This window comes from Mesocricetus auratus, unplaced genomic scaffold (genome assembly GCF_017639785.1).
Source record: "Mesocricetus auratus isolate SY011 unplaced genomic scaffold, BCM_Maur_2.0 Super-Scaffold_100022, whole genome shotgun sequence".
NCBI classification, from domain to species: domain Eukaryota; kingdom Metazoa; phylum Chordata; class Mammalia; order Rodentia; family Cricetidae; genus Mesocricetus; species Mesocricetus auratus.
Window position 1 is genome coordinate 18,073,479 of NW_024429203.1, and position 18,499 is coordinate 18,091,977.

The following is an 18,499-nucleotide window of genomic DNA, read 5'->3' on the forward strand; positions in this document are numbered from 1 at the left end:
ACATCCAACTTACTTTAGGTTTAATGAATGTTTACCAGAGCTGAGAATGCTGGGGTATTTAGGTTTCCAATGAGAAGATTAAAGAATGGCTGTGAAGTAACAGATGTTTCTCGAGAACTGAAAGCCATGAATGTTACCTCTTCTCCACACAAATAATAGCAGACCTCAACTGAAACACTATCTTTGGAAGGTAGGACTTACCAGCTTACCAAGTAGATCTTGCCATTACTGCTTTGCAGATGATTCAAGAAGGGACCACAGCCTGTACACACTTGCTCCAGATTTGTTACAATTGTTTCAAATATACAAATATACATACATATATATACATATTTAAAAATAATAATTCAAAGTCAAAGTAATTTGTAGGTTTTGGTGACAGTAGTGAATCCATGTACCCAGAATATGCCCTACTCTCAGACTCTCCTATATGGAGTCATTGTGTTGTTCAGCTAAATTAAACCTTGATTAGAAGAGACAGATTGTGTAGCTCCAACATTCAAGTTATAGGAATTCTAGAAAAAAGAAAAACAAAAGAATGAAACAGAGGAGACTCCTAAGGAAATAATTGAAGAAAACTTTGCTGAGTCTGACTAGAGTCTTGAGATTGTCAGTGTTCATTAAAACCCTAATGCAGTAGGAGAACACAGACTCACACCTAGATACATCTTGGTTAAATTTTCCAGTTCTGGTGACAAACAGAAATTCCTGAAAGTGTCCAGAGACAAAAAAAGAAATAACCTACAGAGGGTCAGAAACAGACTGACAACTGACTTGTCATCTGACACTGTAAATGCAAGTCAGTGGTTGAGGGTCATAAAAATTCTGCAAGAAGAAGTCTTTCAAGGATGAAACAAGAATCATTTATCTTGCCAAACTGGAATTTGATTTTGAGAAGAAAACCAAGCTTATTTTTGATATATACTTTTTGAAAGTACTTATGAAAAATATACTTTAGCAATCTGGAGTGCTTTCTGCCCACCAAAGTACATTTAAAAAACAACTTAAATTCAACTATCACTTCTCTGTCCAGAAGGGTGGACAGCTGACTTTTTTTTCAGAGAAGAGGGAAGCAATGTCACTATCTGAATGTTTATAGAGCTAAACAGCATATGTACCTTTTTAATAGCTATCTGTCCTGATAAGAAGGCCTCTTGTAGGAGTAACCACACAGAGGGAAAAGTAATAGAAGCTGCAGTGTGATGAGAGATGACAAGATAAGTTAGAACAGAATATCTGCACAGACTGATTGAATCAACACATTTTATTACTATATCATTTACCATTATGTAAACTTTTATATTGAAAGTTGAAGTTTGACAAAAAAGTACTGAATTAAATTAAGCTTAAAAATAGATGTAGCTCAGGGTAGGGTCCAGGCACTCCCCTAAGAGTCCAGGCTGAGAGCGCATCCCTCTTTGTGCTATGGGCACACGATGACTGTTTGTATTCCAGGGATAGACACTGATCCACTGCTAAGGGTCCCATAGGTTTCCCAGGCCTTTTCACTGACACTCACATTTGGGGGGGGGTCAATATCAGTCCCATGCTGGCCTCTCCGCTGTCGGTCTGGGGTCCAAGAGCTCTCCCCTGTTCAGATCAGCTGTCTCTGCTGGTTTTGCCTACCCTGAGTGAAATGACAGACTCTAGATATCCCCTATGTGGAAGGAACTGGCAATAGGGTGGGAGTCTGGGGGGCATGGTGAGTGCGGGAGGAAGGGAGGGAGAGGGAACTGGGATTGACATGTAAAACAAGCTATTTAAAATTAAAATAAAAAATTAAAAAAAGAGTGAACACATATTTTATACTAAGGTAATTTCTGGAATTTTCTTGCATGGTCCACTTCAGGAGACAGAAGGAAAAAAAAATAGATGTAGCTCCTTGAAATGATAGCGAACTATTGATGAATATAGACAGTATGAAAGTCGGAAGCTTCCCTTAAATATTTCATAAGAGGAATAAGAAAATTATTAAGGATGAAAAAATTTTGAGTATTGTTCTAGGAACTCAACAAATAAGTCACAAATATAGAAAGTTCTGCAAGGATGTCTTAGTCTTAAGTTTGGCTAAAACATGGAAGTATATACTAAATAATCAGTGGATAAGCCATGAGGATACTGGATCAGACACAAGCACAGCACACTGAAGTGTCTGTAACATAGAATTAAAAATGGCAATCAGGTATCTAAAATGACATACTAAAGGAAGGCAAATAATATCCATTAAAGAATAGGCCAGAAAGTGGATTTCCCAGGGTATCCGCAAAACTAGAAATCACAAGCATCATAGTTCTAAGTTTCATGCTCTTTTGCATAAGAGAGAATTGGCGAAGGTTTAGAAACATGTCCTGTATATTGATGAATAAGAAAAAAAATTAACTCATCTTTACAGTCAGAGAGAAACAAAGTTGATTGGGGTTGACATTATATGGTAAATAGGTTGATGTCAACCTCAGCATTTCTTTTACTTTTGTCTCTATGATGTATAAGCGAAAATTTTATATAGAAAATAGTAATGAATGATTATAGAAATGAAATATAGCAAACTGTCTGAATACATGTATTGTGCAATAATCCTTTTTACACAGTAAAGTTTTGTTACTATAATTTAATAAAACCCTGAATGGTCAATAGCCAGGCAAAAAATGTAGGCAGGGCAATCAAACTGAGGATTCTGGGAGGAGAAAGGCAGAGTCAGAAGTCCCAGCCAGACACAGAGGAAGCAGAAGATGAGCACTCATACTGAGAAAAAGTACTTACAAAGGCAAAGCATAGATAAGAAATTAGGGTCAATGTAACTAAGAGTTAAATAGAAACAAGCCTGAGTTATTGACCAATCATTCGTAAGTAATATTAAGTCTCCATGGTGGTTACTTGGGAAGTGGCTGCTGGGAGAGGAAAACCCTGCTTACATACATGATGAAAATACAGAGAAATGGATTAAAATGAATAATAACAATTACATCATATATCAGTTGATGAGTTTATTCTAATTAATAAATCTTGTACTTGAATTATTTTCTTTCTAGTATTTTCTTCAGGGAAATTCTGACATCTTTATTTATCAGGCTGTAGATCTAGGATTCAGCATGGGGACAACAGTAGTATAAAACACACAGAACACTTTCCCTTGACCAGTTGAACTCACAGATAATGGCTGTAAGTACAGGAATACAGGAGAACCAAAGAAGATAGCATCAGTAGAGATGTGGGAACTCCATGTACTGAAGGCTTTGAATCGGTATTCTGTGGAATGAATGATGGAGGTGGGAAGTAATAATGGTGAGAATTAGGACAAAGATGTTCAATGCACCAAAAAATAAAATCAACAATCCATTGATATAGATATTAGAGCATACAAGCTTCAGGAGGGGAAGAAGATCACAGAAATAGTGGTTGATCACATCTAAGTTACAGAACAGAACTCTGATCATGAAGCCTGTGTGAGTCGATGCACAAACCACACCAATAACATACACACTTGAAATCAGGGAACTGTCAAACTAAAAGGACATCCGTGTGTTGTAAAAAAAAAGAAGTTACAGATGGCAACATAGTAGTCATAAGCCATTGCAGCCAACAAAACAAATAGAAAGAAATAGAGCTGAGTCATGCAGCCAGTGTAAGTGGGGAAGTTCTTTACTAAAGTTCACAGTTTGGGAGGCAATGATTGTGGCATGGGAAAAGTCAATGAAGAAAAGAATGCTGAGGAAATTGTGTGCAGGTGTAAACTTAGCCCGATCAGTGTGATCATCCAAATTTCCCACTACAGTGACCACACTGATTCTTAGGCAGAAGACAGAGGGGCTGTTAGAGTTCTGACTTCTTTGAGAGTCAAGTAAGCATGACCACAGCCACTGTGCAATGGTTTCCTGCTGCCACATCTTCCGCCCAAATTCTTAAGAAAACAAAAATATTTGTCTGTTCCAGTGACTGTTGCTTCAAATTTACAAATTTCTGCATAGACATAACTTTTAGCTACGTATAATTTAAATCTCTTTTTAATAATTAAACCTACATAAACATATGAAGCCAAACTTTATTTATTTAATACTTAATTAACATTACCTTTTAATTCAAAATGCATGGTATTAAATACTGGCCCTGAGCATTTGAGCATTTCAGTGGCTTCACAGTATTGTCTTTACTTGAAGCTTACATCTCCTCTCTGAAGTCTACATCTCATAATACCCTAAAGTGTTATTGAATATGCAAAGGGTGAAGAATAATCAATAGTCCCACCCAGCTACAGACACATGATCCACAACAATTGCAAGTATGGCAAGATGTCCTCAAGAGTGCAATAGTGAAACTGGTTTCATGATGGTAACCAACAGCTATCTAATTAGACGTAAGAACTGCTCAGTATTGACCTGGTAGTATAAACTTGACCCATTACTCATGTCTGACTTAGCAATAGACCCTAGAGGATAACCTGCTACTGCCACTTTCTTAAATCAGTACAATTTCTGAATGCATTTGAAATACCTATCCATGCAACTGCAGACATGGTTCAAACTCTCTTTACACATCAAAGGAGCTTCATTTTTAGCAGATGGAGGCCATTACAGGAAGTCACAATTGTTCAAAATGCAGACTGCAAGTTATTCATCCCCAGTTGATGAATCTGTAACATGATATATACCTGTGAGACTCAGGGAACATAACAATATGAAAGAGTGTAAGAATGGAGATCGAGAAGTTTGCTGTGATATAGTGTCTTGTTAAATACACAAAATCTCAAATTTTGTTTGCCTAACATGATGAGTTCAATGACAACACCAATTGACACGCCAAACAGGTGGTGAAAATATCGTAAAGCTTTTACCCCTGATAAAGAGTTTCAAATAATTAATGACTGGTAAGAGACGGAGAAACAGTCTTGTGAGGCATTGAACCTTCTGAAAGGTAATCCAAACCCTAGTGTTCAGACCTATATGCATATAAGCAACACTAAATGGTCTCAGTGGGATATGTATGGATATACGCATGTATACAAGTATGTGTATGCTTATATATGTGTATTCTATGTATGAAGTATGTGCATATGTGTTTGTGTATGAGAAAGAGAGAGAGATAAGTTTGAGAGAGAAAGATGGGGACAGGGGAGGTTGGAATAGAAATTACATAAATACACTGTTCATGCAAAAAATTTTGTTAAAAAGCTTTTCATTAAAAGAAGTATGTTGGGCTTTGAAAATCTGAACATTTAGAGTCAATGCCAGTGAGTAAAAGTGACTAACAATCTGAAAGCAAACCTTCCCTAAGAACAATGGCTTACTTGGCTTACTCCCAGGAGTGAGCAGAACTCTTCTTTCCAGACATTTAATTTTCATTTATACATGAGAAAACATACATTTTCATAAAATTATCAGAGATTTTAATTAAACTTGCTGTGTTTCATTTTCACACACATGAAAATATGCAGTAGTTATGTTCACCCTCTGTCCTTATCAACTACCTCCTGTCATCTATACAATTCATTTTCTCACCTTCTTGGATTTTTGTTTTGTTTTGTGTATCATCTACCAAGTTTAAGTAAAGCATCTGTATGGCCATGGCTCTGAAGTGCCCAATGAAGTATTGAGAGCTCACCAATGAGTACAAAACTTAAGACCATCTCAGCTCCTGTCTCAGACATTTTTGGTATCCATGAGCTCAGCACTAAGGGATAGAGCTTCATTACCAGCTCTGCTGCACAGAGCTGATTGTTGTCTGAGCCAGTATCGTGTAAGCCCAATGCAGGCAACCAAAGTTCCAGAATGCAATAGTAGTGTCAAATCCTAGACATGATATTTGGTATTTAATATTATTAGATTAAATAACATTTCTTCCTGCCTGAACACTAGGTACATGATAAATATTAAATCTTAAAAAATTTTTAAAACAAAAAATTTATGAGAAAAATATGTTAAGTATAATATAAAATATAAAATAAGCTTTATATTTTATTATTTGAAACAATATTTTATTATATTTATTAATCTTCATAGAATGCTTTTAGAACTAGGAAAGTTATCTTTGCATGTAAAGCAAAATTTGGTCCTCAATAATCATGAAAACAAGCTAAAAATATTGCAGCATCTGTCTGTTACATTTTCTCCAAGATATTTCAAATATTGTATTTGAACAATGCAAGCTATTATTTTTAAGTGACAGAATCTAGTCAATGTCATTCTTCTGTTGTCTACTAAGTATTTTGAAGGTTTAAAATTCACTTACAGTCATCATGCAAAAATTTGTCAATTCATTGTAACTGACTGAAGCTTCAGGAACTGGGAAGGTGGCTGGCTAAGTCTGCAAACATTAAAGAAAATGTTGTGAATAACTGAATATCTGAATATAATGAGGACTATTTTCCTAACTGCTCACAATGCTTTCTCTAAGCTTTCATAACAGTTTGGAATGAACACTCACCCATCTTTCTGCAAGTCTTAGCCCCATATTTTACTTACAACTTACAAAACCACAAATGATGACATTGGAAATAATACTCAACAACCTACAAAATTCTGTGATAAAGGCCAAAACACAATTGTTTACCTACCACTTTTATCTCCCAAATTTATGTATTTTTTCTCTTTTTTAAATTTAAAGTATTTTTTATTTATTTTTTAATTTTAATGTATTTCACTATGATGGGGTAAGTCATTCTGTGTATATATTTGTCTGATTGGTCGATAAGTAATGCACTGTTGGCCAATAGGGAAGCAAAATAGGTGGGACTAGGAGTTGAAGAGGATTCTGGGAAATGTAGTCAAGGGTGGAGGATTGCCATGTGATCCTGGGAAGATAGCACACATGAGGTTGCGGCCTTGGTAAGATAAGATGTTATAAAAATATATAATAGGAATTATGGGTTAATAATTAACTCAGAACTAGCCATTAAGAAATCATATTTAAATTGCCAACAGCTTCATAATTAATATAATGTGTCATGTGTTACTTGGGGGCTGAGACAGCAGTGGGACCCAGGCAGCTGGCCGGAAGAATACATGTTACATCACTAAAATACAATTGTATCACATTTCCCCTTCTATTTAATTCCAGTCCATTCCAACTCTTCCATGACATTATTTCCATGCCCCCTGCCACAATCTCAAATTAAGGAAATCAAAAGATGAGGTGGAGGTGGGATCCAAATAGGGAGAAGGGAGGGAGGTAAGAACAGAAGAAGGAGGGGGGGAGGGGCAAACAACAATAAAGCTGTATGATAATGCCTCACAGAGCCATTTTTTAATATTTACCTGAAATTACACACAATATGAACTAGTGTATGTAAATTTATGAATGTACACACATTTTATGGCAATTATACCATGTGGGCTGGTACTGTTCTCCACAAGAACCATAAAGTAAAAAATTCCAGTGAACCACCCATGAGACACCTCTTTCAAATGTTGGGTCAGACTATCACAATGCAGACTATTGCTGTTGTCCCTGGTTGTCCCGCGCTACCGTCTCGCCAGCAAGAACGACGCAGAACACTCGGATCCTTCTGCAGTAAAGCTTTAATGCATCTTGAGAGATAGATGATCAGCTTCTTAGAGGGAGACCCCAAGCTAAGAAACCCAGCCCCTTATATAAGCCTAGGAGCTCCGAGTGAGACGTGTAGAGCCGGGATTGGTGGTTTGCACATCACCCCAGATGACGCCACGGGAGAGGCACAGCTTAAACGGTTAACTCCAACTGACAGCAGATGTCAGCGCCATCTTCTAACGGTTAACTCCAACTGACAGCAGATGTCAGCGCCATCTTCTAACGGTTAACTCCAACTGACAGCAGATGTCAGCGCCATCTTCTAACGGCAATAGCGATAGCGAGGGCGGCTCCTCACATCTCCCCCTATTCATTTATTTTTGAAGCAATAGGACACCCACAACTTTGGAGTGGAGATAGAGGTCAAATCCCCATGTGCAAATTCGGAACATGTACAAAGCTCCTCTCCAGGGTCTTATCCCCAGAGGGAGCCCTGACCAGTCCCGATGTCGTTTTTCTGGGGGAAGGAGATCATGACATAGAACCTTCATGCAAGATGACTTATCTCCCAGGAGAAAGTCGTTATACCGCAGACCTCTCCTGTGCAGTGCTTAGCCTTGCAACTCCTTGGGCTGCTGAAGCCTACCCACTCTATCCCGTGCAATGAGACTAGCCTCGTGGGGTGCAAGAGCTGGGAGGCCAGCGACCTATTGCTTTAACATGGTTAACCAAATGTCAGGGGAGGCTCCGTGTTCTAAGGCAGCAAGTGCTTGTGCCACCACCACTTTGTCTCTTTTGTTTGGGCTCTGAGCTTACACACCATCCAAAGCATCAACACTATTCCACAGCAGAGAACTAGGCTAAATGATCCTACCCCCACCCATTCCTTAAAATAAGAAAATGCAGATGAAATCCAGGAGGAGAGGCCTTCCATCAGAGAAAGATCCAGATGCGTCGAATTCACTTGCAGGATCGCCATTCTCAACTCACGGAGTGTCTGCTCAAACTCAAAAGTCCAATTCTGTAATAAATGTTGAGACAGAGCTTGTGACAGGTTAGCTGCTCTTGTAAAATTCTCATATTGTACTGAAGTGACACAAAGGCCAGGCAACTTTTGTTCACATCCCAATTGGGCCATCTGCCACAATATATCCAATTGTTCCTGAACCAAATTAATCTGTTGGTTTACCAACATCAGGCCTCCTTGTATCTGAGAATTGGCAGTGGCCTGTTTATCTAGGACCATGGTCACAGTGGCCTATAGTTCATTAATGGTTTGAGTTGTCTGCACAGTGGCAGAAAGTGCAAGGGCCGAGGCGGTAACCGAAGCAGTAACCGCGGCGGTGGCTATCAGGCCCACAATAATAGCAGAGATCCCAAAAATCTCGCTTTTCCCTAAACAAACTCAAATTACTTGGCGTCTCAACAGGAACTGGAACAAATCGAGGCATGCGCATTACCAAAGCAAAAGGGTGCTTAATAGCATCCCAGCATAATGCATAAAAACAATTCTAAGCAGAGCAATTTATTTCTTTCTGATTCTTACCTAAGGTATCATTACTCACAACCCAAATAAAGGGCAGCTGAATAATTAGTTCTCTTAAAAGGGGTATACTTAACATTGGAGGAGGACCAATCAGATGATCCATAGCTCTGTCCCTCACTCAGACTGTTGCCTAATGCCCCTTTCCAATCAAAAGTAATCTGTCCCTTCTCACTATCATAGGAGAAAGATCAGTACAGCTTCCATTAATTCAAAAGGATTAGCATTAGATCTTTCTGGATCCATATGAATAAAATTGTCCTTTAATGAAGAAATCACAGTAAAGCACAAGCTTCCTACTAATGACAAGGTTCTCTCATCCTGAAAACTCTGTATCTGAGGATCTAAAGGCAAAAAGGCAAGCCCCAACTCTCTATTAGTTGTGAAAAATCTAGGGAACTCCTGGGCATTATGCATCACTGGCATCGGTAGGGGGAAGGTAGACATGATGGCCCACCGTAACTCTCCCATCATACTAGGAACCATCATCCCGAGTAGGAGAGTCTTCATCACCCACTTGGCCTCCATCCTTCTTATTCTGGAGTTGTGAAGGAGCTCTTCGAGTGAGTCTTTCAGGGATCCACAGGGGGTTTTCTTCCTCCTGTGGAAAAACACACACAGCTCCCCTGGATCTTATAAGAATAGGATCCGGGCCTTTCCAGAGATCAGTCAAGACATCTTTCCATTTTACCATTTCTTTTGGCCTATCAGGCTCTAAACTGTGGCGATCGGCCGCAGTGTGGCCTTGGGCATCAGAGTTCAAGAAATTAAGGGTAAAAAGTGCCATGGACACAGCAACTCTTGGTACCGAGGGTAGAACATCCTCAATACTCCCCTTTTGTTTAATCAGATATGATTTGAGTGTACGATGGGCACGTTCCACAATGCCCTGTCCTTGAGGGTTATAAGGTAGGCCAGTTAGATGGGTAACATCCATTTGCCGACAAAACTGTCGGAATTTTTGAGAGGTATATGCTGGTCCATTGTCTGTTTTTAAAATTCTGGGTTTTCCCCAAGCACTCCAGGCCTCAAGGCAATGTTGAATCACATATGAGGCCTTTTCCCCTGTTAGGGGCGTGGCGAACATTACGCCAGAACAGGTGTCAACAGAAACATGAACATATTGAAGCCTTCCAAAAGAGGGAATATGAGTAACATCCATCTGCCACATCTGCAATGGTCTAATGCCACGTGGGTTTATTCCCATGTGGGGAGTAGGTAAGAATTCGCAGCAATTCTGGCATTGAGTAACAATTTCCCTAGCCTCTTTCCTGGATAGAGCAAAACGACGGCGCAAGGTCTCAGCCGTCACATGAAAGCGCTGATGGAATTCTTTTGCTGCTTGTGCATGGGTAGACAAGGCAGCGGCCACCAGCTTTGTAGCCTTGTCCGCTAAGTCATTCCCTAAGGACATGGGACCTGGGAGTCCAGAATGTGCTCGGACATGGGTAATGAAAACAGGAAATCTCCTATTTAACAAGGCAGCTTGTATCTTTTGAAAGATGTTAGCAACTCTGCTGGAGGATCTTATTATTCCAGCTATCTCAAGGAGATTAACTGCATTAACCACATAAGAGGAATCTGATACAATATTGAGGGGTCCTGGAAAAGCCTCAAGAACCTCCAGTACTATCAGACATTCTACAACTTGAGGTGAAGTTTCATTATATTGTTTAGATATAACCCTATCCTTGACCACATAAGCTCCCATACCAGTTTTTGATCCATCAGTGTACACCACAGTCCCATCTGGGAGTGGGTCTTTAGCTGTCACTTGTGGAAACACTATAGCCTGGTTTAGGGCAAACTGTAAAATTGGATGCTTTGGAAAATGATTATCAATTTGTCCTGAAAAGGAAGTAACTAAAACTGCCCAATCACTAGATGTGGCTGCCAAGGTCTGAACTTGTGCAGCAGTATAAGGCACAATCAAGGAATCAGGATCCCTGCCAAAATGTGTAACAGCTGCTTTTATTCCGCGAAGCGCGAGCTGTGCAACAGCATCAGGGTACCAGTCAATAATCTTAGCAGGGGAAGCATTTGGATGAATCCAAAGTAATGGTCCATGTTGCCACAGGACTGCAGTTGGCAATTGAGCTGTCTTAAAAACACACAGATTAAAAGGTAGTGACTCCTCAATACGTTGTAATTGTGCTTCCTGTAAGGCCTCTTCCACCATCTGTAAGGCTCGGTGGGCGGCAGGGGTAAATTTTCTGGGTGAGGAGATATGAGGCTCACCCTCCAGGAGATCGAAGAGGGGTTTTAGATCAGCAGATGGAATTTTTAAAAAGGGCCTCAACCAATTTATATCTCCCAGAAGTTTCTGAAAATCATTTAATGTTTGTAAGTGGTCTTTGCGAATTTCTATTTTCTGAGGAACTATATTTTTGGGAGTAATCATTGAGCCCAAAAAGAGGCCTGTATCTGCAATTTGAACCTTTTCTGAGGCAATCTCTAATCCCCACTGTTTTAATTCAGCCACCAGCATGGGGAAAGCCTTTTGTAAAACATCTAACTCTTTGTGACAAATAAGAATATCTTCCATATAATGGATAACGATTAAAGATGTAAATTGCTTCCTAATTGGCTCCAAAGCCTCCTGCACATACAGCTGACATATTGTTGGGCTATTGGCCATGCCTTGCGGCAGTACCTTCCACTGAAATCTCTTGTCTGGTTCCATATGATTAAGAGAAGGGATAGTGAAGGCAAACCTTGGTCTATCCCGTGGGTAAAGTGGAATAGAGAAGAAACAATCCTTAATATCTATAATAATAAGCTTCCAATCTTGAGGAAGTGCAGAAAGCAAAGGAAGGCCTCTTTGAACAGGGCCAAAAAGATGCATCTGATTGTTAATGGCCCGCAGGTCGTGGAGTAATCTCCACTTCCCAGATTTCTTCTTAATAACAAAAATTGGTGTATTCCATGGGGAGGTAGAAGGCTCTAGATGCCCCAGCCGTTCCTGTTCTTGCACTAATCTTGTGACAGCCTCTAATTTTTCAGAGGATAGAGGCCATTGAGAGACCCATAACGGCTCCTCTGTTTTCCACGGTATGGGTCGTGAAGCCTCAACGGCCCCTAAATAAAACCCAGTCCTTTTCTACCCCGATTTCCGTGTTGCGTAATGGGTTTTATTCTGCCTTGTTCTTGCCTACCCAAGCCTCTACTGTTTGTATACCCCATCTTTGCCATAATGGCTGATGCCTGGGGGAGTATTCATTAGTTAGGGTCATGCCCATGGCTTGTAACACATCCCGTCCCCATAAATTTACAGGGAGTGGCAACACATAGGGGGTAAAACATCCCTGTTTTCCCTCAGCATTCCGCCAGGTTAAGGCTGAGGCACTGATGGCAGGAGAGGACTGGTATCCAAGACCTTGTAGAGAATGAGATGAAACAACAGTGGGCCAAGACTTCGGCCACCAATGGAGTGAAATAATGCTTTTGTCTGCTCCCGTATCCATTATCCCTTCAAATTCTTTTCCATTAATTAACAATTTTATTGTAGGTCTCTCATTTAGGGGTATAGCCAGATAGGCTGAATCACTTCCAGAAGATCCCATAGCCCTTTTTTGTAAAGTGTAGGTTTCTCCATCCCCGAGGGAGGGCAGCAACACCAGTTGTGCAATTCTATCTCCCTGCTTTATAGAAAATACACCCCGAGGGCTAGAACAGAGAACTTGAATCTCCTCTTTATGATACGGGTCAACAATTCCAGGATATATAATGAGTCCCTGTAAAGTTAAGGAGCCACGGCCCAGAATAAGCCCAATGGTGGCAGGGGGCAAAGGTCCAGGGGAATGGACTGGGACCGGTTGAACATTCATTTGGGGCATGAGTAAGAAGTCGGAGGCGGCACGCAAGTCCATTCCGGGGGTTCCTCGGAAACCTCTACTTCCTCTTGATTGCTTTTCTGAAATTGGTTCCCATATTTCTGAGGGCCCTGGGACCATGGGCCCCGTGACCCGTTTTTTGATTGGGGTACCTTGGGTTCTTCAATAGGGGGCAGAAGCCTCCCTTTTACATCCCGGACTGACCTGCATTCGCTAGCCCTATGATAACCTTTACCACAACGATGGCAAAGCTCCAGTTCTCTTGTTCTTTCAGGGGCTTGACAATCTTTCTTAAGGTGCCCCATTCTCCCACAATTAAAACAAGCTTTTCGATTAGATAAATCTCTATACCTGTGCGTTTGTAAAATGGCGGCAGCTAGTCCTGCATTGGTTAGGGGTCCCCCCCAGCTCCCTGCACACTCTGAGCCAATCTTGTAAACCTTTGCTTTTGCGAGGGGCGATAGCCGCTCGACATTCCTGGGTTGCTTGTTCATAGACAAGTTGCTCAATTAGGGGCATAGCTTGTTCTGAATCACCAAAGATGCGACTGGCGGCCTCTGTCATTCTGGCCACAAAGTCTGAAAATGGCTCTTGGGGTCCTTGGACAATCTTTGTAAGGTGTCCACTGGACTCTCCCCTTTTTTGTGAGGGCCTTCCATGCTTTAATAGCAGCGGCCGACACCTGACCATAGATACCCCAGATGTAGTTGGTTTGATTAAGGGCATGTTGACCCTGACCTGTCAGCATTTCAAATGTCCACTGACTCTGATTCTCATCTTCAGCCATGGCATTAACTCTAGCTTGTGCCTGGGCTGCATCATACCAGAGAGCCTTCCATTCCATGTATTGTCCCATGTTGGGAAGCACTGCTTTCACTGTCGTCTGCCAGTCAGTGGGAGTCATGGCAAAATTAGCAAGCCTTTCCACCTGTAATGTGGTAAAGTTAGCATTGACCCCATAATTACGAACGGATTCGGCCAATTCTTTGATTTGATTGTAATCTATGGGGGTATGTACTCTTCCGCCTTCCGCATTCTCGAATACTGGAAAAGCCATTTGTATTTTTCTCCGTTCCTCTAAAGGTAAAAAGGAGTCAGTACCAGTATTCAGCCGAAGCTCATACTGCGGAGGCGCTGAGGGGCGTGAGCCCGCCGGATTTATAGGCGGTGGCCTCACATTCATTTTTGTTTTCAGTGGCCGGTGTCTATCAGGGTGATATCTTTCTTCCTCATACCGTGCCACCTCCTCCTCTAGACCACCTTCTTCGCTAGAATACAGAGTGTCAGAATCGGAATTATCTAGCTCCAAGGCTTCTAGCTCTACTGTAGGGTATAGACTAGATTCTGGCTTTTTCTTTTTCTTAGATTTGATAGGGGGTGAATGATCACTCCCTTCTCTCTCTCCCCCTTTCTTAACTTCTTGGGGAGGGCCTTTTTTCTTAGACATGTCTTTCCTTTTGCGAGCTCCCATTCTCTCACTCCGTTCAGTTTCTGACATGCTATCCTGAACTTCCTCTAAGGTTCCCTGACTTTCTATTATAGCAGGGTGACAGGCCTCATCCTCCAAGCAGTTTTTAACTAGCTTCCAAATGGCTTTGGTACCTAAGCTGAGATCTCCTTCTGCATGCTTCCTGTCTAATTCTTTACCTAGCTTGTTCCATGAGGCCACAGTGAGGGACCCGGAACAAGCATACCATGGTGCCACTCTATCTACCTCCTTCACAAAATTTTGAAGTGTTCGTGGTGCAATTTTAAGATCTCTTTGTTTTAGCACAGTCTGTAGGGCAGTAACCACTGACTGTGACAACCCCATCGCGCTAGCGGCTTATCTAAAAAACGGCGCTCAACTCCATTACCAGACTGACAGCACCAGACTGACAGCACCAGACTGACAGCACCAGACTGACAGCACCAGACTGACAGCACCAGACTGACAGCACCGTTCTGTCAGCACCAGCCACGATGAAGGAGAAGGACAAACAGGACTAGCACCAAAGCCTCCACTGACCCATCCCACGGTGATGACAAACTAAGGCCAAAGTCGAGAAAGGGGGTATTCAGGATAAAGCATACCTCTCTGAACTTACGTCCCTGCAGTTCTGAATCCGCCCCGTCTTCCGAGGGGTCTCCCGCGGCGCCGGCGATGTTGAAGAGTTCCCGGGTTTCGGCACCAGATGTCCCGCGCTACCGTCTCGCCAGCAAGAACGACGCAGAACACTCGGATCCTTCTGCAGTAAAGCTTTAATGCATCTTGAGAGATAGATGATCAGCTTCTTAGAGGGAGACCCCAAGCTAAGAAACCCAGCCCCTTATATAAGCCTAGGAGCTCCGATTGAGACGTGTAGAGCCGGGATTGGTGGTTTGCACATCACCCCAGATGACGCCACGGGAGAGGCACAGCTTAAACGGTTAACTCCAACTGACAGCAGATGTCAGTGCCATCTTCTAACGGTTAACTCCAACTGACAGCAGATGTCAGCGCCATCTTCTAACGGCAATAGCGATAGCGAGGGCGGCTCCTCACACCTGGTTGCCTCTCAGAGGTTGAATGTAGACCCTATTGCTGGAGCCCTTCTACCTAAGACACAGAACTCAGGTATTTCTAGCTGAATCTAGTCTGAAAGCCTATTTTTTTACAGCTTCCATGACAGTACAAATAAAAGTATAAGCTTCCAAAAGAGGAAAAAATATTAGTAATCCTGCCCAGCTGTGGCATCTATGAACCACAAGAATGACCAACATGCAAGGTATTCCTAAATGCACAATAGTAGAACTCATATGATGATGGTAACCAAGAGATTTCTGATTGGTCTTAAGGACTTCTCATCAGAATCCTAGCTGACTTTCTGGGGCTATTGAGGTCTTGGAAAAGAATCTGCTGATGCCACTAAGCTAGAGCAGTGTTATTCCTAATACATTCTAAATTTTATCCTCATACCGACAGGTTGCTATCACCTCTGATCCAAAAGGTTCTCCTTACAGAAAATAGAGACAATACAAATATACACAGATCCTGGGACCCCTATCCCAATATATACATCTACATCATAGCTTCTACGTACATGACTCACAGAACATAACAGGAGAGGAGCCAGAATAAATGTAAGAACCAAAGGTCCAGGAAGTCTAGTATGAAACAGTATTTCATAGAAATAGTGACATTAACAAAGTTAGAACAATGGCATTATCAACAGAAAAGTTGATTCATGAGAGAAATCTCACTAGACAAATAACTATAGATGACTAATAACTGCTGGGAAGGGAGAACTAGTATCTCCTAGATGTGATCCTCCTCACTGATTATCCAACACAATGTCCAGACCTTAAACCACATTCAAACAATCAAACAAACAAAAGTTGATTCAGAACATTGTATTTATATATTGTGTATGTGTGTGTGTGCAAAATAAATAAATAAAAACTGGTGAAATATTACAGGCAAATGTTTGAATACAATCACCATCTATAAGCCAAACTGTGATCAATCAGATTCATACATTTTAAGAATCTGCATTTCTTACACCCATCTAGCCATTTTTAATTCTTGAAATCTTTATCATGATGAACAGGTTTAAACAAGTCAAACACACCCTGACCAGTTATATTTAATTAATATTCAGAAGACAGAACTTAAAATGATAAACCCAGGTTTTCTATTGAACAAAATGTTTGATTTTTTTCACCATGTATAAATCTTTATAACTCATTCAAAATGCTTACTGTTTTATCTTTAGATAACTTTTAGTTATGTTGACAAGTCTGTATACTAAATCACTATTTTCCTGCCTTGACCACTAAAGAGTGTTTGTTTCTAAACATACATCTATTTATCTGTCAATCTTATCTAAATTTTGATCTATCTTATTACTCATGAAGTTATGATTGGAGAATGATATATTACTTAACTTTGGGGGCAGCATTTTAATCCAAAAAATTTCCCCAGAGATAAAAGAATAAATGGCTCTGCTGGTATATAAAGATACAAAATATTCACATATTTGTCTCTCTGATTTGACTGCCTAAGTGAGACAGAGAGAAAAAATAATAAGATGAACAAAAACAGGGCATGGAGTGTACTGAGTCTGGTTTACTTCACTTAATATTCATTCCAGATTCATTCATTTTCATAGAAATCTCATTATTTTGTCTGTTTCTACAGTGGAATAAAATACCTTTGCTTCTGGATATATGCTCAGGAATAGTACTGTTGCATCTTTTTTTTTATTTTTATTTTTATTTTATTTTATTTTATTTTCCAGTTTAAATTTAGATAAGAAACGAGGTTGCTTCACAAGTCAGTTCCAGGTCCCTCTCCCATTCCCTCCCGTCCTCCCGTGCCCTCCCCCCAACCCCCCCCCGTTATCCCTTCATTTCCCCAGGGAGATTGAGGCCCTCCATGGGGGTGCGCATAGTCTGTCATTTCATATAGGGCAGGGCCTAGACCCTTCCCCAAGAGTTCAGGGTGAGAGTGCACCTCACATTGTTCTATGGGAGTCCAAAGTCCGTGTGTATACTTGGGATGGGTACTGATCTGCTGCCCAAGGCTCAATAGATTACCTAGGCCAACTCACTGACACCCAGATTCGGGTGTCTTGATCAGTCCCATGCTGGATTCCCAGGCTGATGCCTGGGATTCAAGAGTTAACCTTTGTCTGGTCAGCTGTTTCTGGGGGTTAAACCAGCCCAGTCTTAATCCCTTTGATCATCAGTCCTCCCTCTCTGTTACTGGCTTTCTTGAGTTCAGCTCAGTACTTAACCAAGGGAGTCTGCCTCTTCTTTGATCAGCCACTAAATGAAGTTTCTGTTTCCCAGACTCTCTGGCCATAGGATTGTAGGCTGGCACTCCCCAGATCTATGTCTAAAATCCATATATGAGAGAGTACATACCATGTTTCTCTTTTTGTGACTGGGTTACCTCACTCAGGATGGTTTCATCTAGTGTCATCCATTTGCCTGCGAATCTCATGATTCCATTATTTTTTTCTGCTGAATAGTACTCCATTGTGTAGATGTACCACATTTTCTCTATCCACTCTTCGGGTGAGGGACATCTAGGTTGCTTCCAAGTTCTGGCTATTAAAAATAAAGCTGCTATGAACATAGTGGAACAGACATCTTTGTTGTATGAATGGGCATCTTTTGGATATATGCCTAAGAGTGGAGTTGCTGGGTCTTGTGATAGGTTTATTCCCATTTTTCTGAGGAATCTCCATACTGATTTCCAAAGTGGCTGAACCAGTTGGCACTCCCACCAGCAATGGAGGAGTGTCCCCCTTTCACCACATCCTCTCCAGCATAAATTGTCATTGGTGTTTTTGATTTTAGCCATTCTGACAGGAGTGAGATGGTATCTCAGAGTTGTTTTGATTTGCATTTCCCGCATGGCTAAGGATGTTGAGCACTTTCTCAAGTGCCTCTCAGCCATTTTAGACTCCTCTATTGAAAATTCTCTATTTAGTTCTGCAGCCCACTTTTTAATAGGGTCCTTTGGTGTTTTGGAGGCTTGCTTCTTGAGTTCTTTGTAAATTTTGGAGATCAACCCTCTGTCAGATGTGGGATTAGTGAATATTTTTTTCCCATTCTGTGGGCTGCCTTTTTTGTCTTGCTGACTGTGTCCTTCGCCTTACAGAAGCTTCTCAGTTTC

General features: G+C 41.1%; 1 pseudogene; it reads right to left on the bottom strand.

Annotated features, from left to right (window-relative positions):
- Positions 1-2,979: 2,979 nt before the first annotated feature.
- LOC101843040 lies at positions 2,980-3,828 on the bottom strand (annotated as a pseudogene).
- Positions 3,829-18,499: the final 14,671 nt, after the last annotated feature.